General features: G+C 40.4%; 1 protein-coding gene and 1 pseudogene across 1 annotated transcript in view; both read left to right on the top strand.

Moving 5' to 3' along the window:
- LOC116080391 overlaps positions 1-1,987 on the top strand; it is a 9,967-nt pseudogene extending 7,980 nt beyond the window's left edge.
- Positions 1-4,830, top strand: part of Kcnh5 (potassium voltage-gated channel subfamily H member 5) — a 289,555-nt gene that overhangs the window by 233,620 nt on the left and 51,105 nt on the right. The gene's annotated exons all lie outside the window — the stretch shown is intronic.

Raw genomic sequence — 4,830 nt, 5'->3', positions numbered from 1 at the left:
TTCCGTAGGAACCGCCAAACTGATTTCCAGAGTGGTTGTACCAGTTTGCAATCCCACCAGCAATGCAGGGAAGAACCTTGAGCAAGTAGGCACAGGGGAAAACTTCATGAAGAGAACGCCAAATAACACTATTAAAATGGGGTAAAGAGGCTTACACAGTATAGTCGGTGACATTAGCTAGTGCTTGCTCAACCCTCCCTAACAGGAAAGCAGAGGACTACAAGAGACCGAACTGTATCTGCCTCTATTTTTAACAGACTCACATTCAACTTTTGCTCACGAAAATAGCCAGAAAATTTTTATTAGTCATTAAATAAAGTTCATATAAATTTTTAGCAAAAAAAAAAAAAGGGAATCTGAACTGTAATAACACAGCTGGAATAATTCGCAGCTGCTGCAGGAGCTTTGAAAGAAGAGATTTAATTTAGTTGATTATTTGTGGTAGTTGGTTGTTCACTAGTCTCAAGGTGATGGAAGCTGCTCATTTTTTGAAGGGACTGAGAAACCGCTAGAAGTCTGGTTTTCCAGAGAGCAGTCCGACACAAGCCAGGGATCTAGGGATCTTCATAACATCCCAACATCTGAGTGGGGTGTCCTTTTGAAGGATGCGCAGTGCTCAATCATAAGTGTGACAAAGGCTGACAAGCAGGAACCTTATGTACTCAATGAGAGCAGCTTGTTTGTCTCCAAGAGACATTTCATTTTGAAGGCCTGTGGTACCGCTCTCTTACTGAAAGTTCAAGTTCCCCTGTTGAAGCTTGCTAGGGGTTACAGTGGGGTTGACTCAATTCAAGCTTCTTTTATTCTTATAAGAATTTCATGAAGCCTTCTCACCAAGGGTACCCACACCAGAATTTACAGGAAGAAATCGAGTTTCTTAGTGCAATTTTCCCAAATGGAGCAGCATATTGCATGGGACGTATGAATTCTGACTGCTGGTACTTGTATGCTTTGGATTTCCCAGAGAGCCTGGTGATCAATCAGCCAGATAAAACCCAGGAAATTTTGATGAGTGAGCTTGACCCAACAGTTATGGTCTAGTTCTACGTGAAAGATGGTGTTACTGCAAAGGATGTCACTCCTGAGAGTGGAATTCGTGATCTGATATCAGGTTCTGCCATTGATGCCACACTGTTCAATCCTTGTGGCTACTCGATGAATGGAATGAAATTTGACTGAATGTGAATGGGACTATTCGCATCACTCCAGAACCAGAATTTTCTTATATTAGCTTTGAAACAAAACCTAAGTCAGACCTCCTGATCAGGAGAGTTGTGGAAGTCTTTAAGCCAGAAAAATTTGTGACCACCTGGTTTGTTAATCAGAGTTCTAAATGTCCCACAGTGATTTCTTCACCCCAGAAGATTGATGGCTTTTTAAACGTCTTGATTTCCAGAGTATCAGCAATTACAATTTTGTTTTTACCAGTTTTGCTAAGAAACAGCAACAACAGCAGAGTCAATTAAGAAAAATGAAGAAGAAAAGCAAAAAGAGAAGGCACACAGGAGGTGGTGGCTACTTTCTCGATGATGATCCTGGGGCTCGTGCTGACCACGACCACCACCCTGTAGATGTGAAAGCCCGAGGTGTAATGAGAGTGTAATCATTTTGAAGTGCATACATTATTATAGCAAGGAGTTAGACATCGTGCATGAATGCTTTCTTCTGGGTTTAGGTGTTCTGTGCCACTCTTGCTTTGGAACTGAGTTCATGTACAAAAGATCTTTATATGAATCTTTAGGACGCTTGTGAAAATGATTCAATTTGGTTTATACACAGCATAATATTTCTGCAGGCATCGTCCAACATCTCCCCCACCCCCAGGCCAGGCTTTTGTCCCCATTAGATGTGGCCTAAGCTGACCATCTGTGACTGTTCTATTAAACTGCTGCCAGAGGTTTTATATCCAGTTACCTCCACTTTCTAGAGCATATTCTCTACTAATGTTGTTCAAAACCAATTTTTACTTCTTACAGGTGTTTTATGAAATGGCAATTAAAGTTTTTCTTTCACACCAAAAAAAATGGGGTACAGAGTTAAACAAAGAATTCTCAACTGAGGAATATCGAATGGCTGAGAAGCACCTAAAGAAATGTTCAACACTCTTAGTCATCATAGAAATGCAAATCAAAGCAACCCTGAGATTCCACCTCACACCAGTCAGAATGGCTAAGATCAAAAATTCAGGTGACAACAGATACTGGTGAGGATGTGGAGAAAGAGAAACACTCCTCCATTATTGGTGGGATTAAAAGCTGGTACAACCACTCTGGAAATCAGTCTGGCAGTTCCTCAGAAAATTGGACATAGTAGTACCTGAGGACTCAGCTGTACCACCCCAGGATATATACCCAAAAGATACTCCAACATATAACAAGGACACATGCTCCACTATGTTCATAGCAACCTTATTTATAATAGCTAGAAGCTGGAAAGAACCCAGATGTCTGTCAACAGAGGAATGGATACAGAAAATGTGATATATTTACACAATGGAGTACTACTCAGCTATTAAAAATAATGACTTCATGAAATTCTTAAGCAAATGAATGGAACTAGAAAATATTATGCTGTGTGAGGTAACCCAGCCACAAAAGAACACACTGATAAGTGGATATTAGCTCAGAAGCTTGGAACACCTAAGATACAATTCACAGGTCAAATGAAGCTCAAGAAGGAAGACCAAAGTGTAAATGATTCAGTCTTTCTGAGAAAGGGGAACAAAATACTCATGGAACAAGATACAGAGGCAAACTGTGGAGCAGAGACTGAAGGAAAGACCATCCAGAGTCTGCCTCATCTGGGGATCCATCCCATATACAGTCACCAAACCCAGACACTATTGTGGATGCCAAGAATTGCTTGCTGACAGGAGCCTGATATTGCTGTCTCCTGAGAGGCTCTGCCAAAGCCTGACAAATACAGAGGTGGATACTTGCAGCCAACCATTGGACTGAGCATGGGATCCACAGTGGAGGAGTTAGAGAAAGGACTGAAGGAGCTGAAGGAATTTGCAACCCCATAGGAAGAACAACAATATGAACCAAGCAGACTCCCCCAACCCCCGACCCCCAGCTCCCAGGGACTAAACCACCAACCAAAAAGTACATGGAGGGACCCATGGCTCCAGCAGCATATGTAGCATAGGATGGCCTTGTCAGACATCAATGGGAGGAGAGGTGCTTAGTCCTATGAAGGCTGATGCACTAGTGGAGGGAAATGCCAGGAAAGGGAGGTGGGAGTGGGTGGGTGCATCAGGGAGCACCCTCATAGAAGCAGGGGGAAGGGAAGGGGAAACTTGGAAAGGGGATAACATTTGAAATGTAAATAAATAAAATATCCAATAAAAAGTAAATACTAGCAAGACAAATAGGGTAAAAATAATTGTCATTTTACCCATGGGAACATAGAAGTTCTGAGGCTGGGATACAGAATTCCAAAATTACTGGATTAAATAAGAATTTTTTAGTCTGGCAGTTAGGAAGCCTGAATTGAGTGCCTAGTCCACTGGGTTCCTTGGTGAGAGCCTCTCTGAACCTTGTAAATGGTTACCTTCTCATGGTATCTTCATGGTAGGAGAGGGAATGAGGGAGTGCCTTTCTTCTCACAGAGGACACTGGTGTAAATGGGCTAATAAACACACACTGCCTTGTTTCTGTAAACCATTCCCAGACAGGTGACTACCTGTGCCAGCCGCTAGATGCAGAAGACCTGAATTTAGACAGAAACAGTAGCTGTGCAAATATAAATCTTTCTACTTTTAACAGAAACCACATCTCCCTTATTTGCGACCCAGCCAGAGGGCCATCATAAAACAGGAAATATCATACAAATAAGAGAGACTATGGAGCCAGGCAGACAGTACTCAGGAAACGGGATAGTCTGAATTGCTGTCAAGACTGACAAAGTCACACTGATGAGCAAAGCTCCTGCTTCTCACTCAGGTTGTAAACTGCTTGATTGAATGCTACACTGGTTTTCTTGGTATTGATACACACACACACACACACACTATACACACATACACATATATATACATTCATATATACATGTATACCCATATATTACTAATTTTTATTATTTACTAAAGTGATTTGATTTTACACATGATCTATATACATACATATGTGTATATGTGTATATATATATGTATATATATGTATATAGAGTATGTGTGTAAAATCAAATTACTGTAGCAGATAATAAAAGTAGTAATGAAACCAACCTGTTCAATTGCTTCTAAAATTTCTGCATAAACTAATAAAGCAATCAAAAAAAGCAAAGTGTGTTGCTTGCTTTTGGCCTAACAGGCTGTGACCTAAATGGAATAAATTAATGAACCTTGGTGTCACGGTATTAGAAACCTGAGATTGTTTTACTTGTAACTTGTAAACTTTGATAACAAAAGACCTCTGTTTTACTTGTTTGGGAATGAGTTCTATCTCGTACAGTGGACCTTAAATTCAATCAGATATTGGTTGGCTACTCCCACAATATTTGATCCTAAAGCATAGATATTACATAGATATTTTCAGAATTTGTCATGTATGTTTATGATATTCCAAAGTGCTGTTTTGGTTTTCACTATTTTATTTTATGCACTTAAAGCAACTGTCCTGAGAAGGACCCACAGGCTTCAGCAGACACAATGCAATTTAGCCTCTTGCATAGAACTCAGAATCTCACTGGAACTGCACAAAAGGCCCTGGTTGTGTTTTCTGTGATGAGAACACACTTTTGTTGTTTATTGAGTGTAGACATGGATAGAAACGGCATCAGAGAGCAGCAGAGTTGAAATGTTGGCTGAGCTTTTTTTTTTTTTTTTTTTTT

This window comes from Mastomys coucha, unplaced genomic scaffold, assembly GCF_008632895.1.
Source record: "Mastomys coucha isolate ucsf_1 unplaced genomic scaffold, UCSF_Mcou_1 pScaffold6, whole genome shotgun sequence".
Lineage (NCBI taxonomy): Eukaryota > Metazoa > Chordata > Mammalia > Rodentia > Muridae > Mastomys > Mastomys coucha.
Note: the sequence above shows the minus strand (reverse complement) of the source record. Positions and strands in the feature narration are given on the sequence as shown.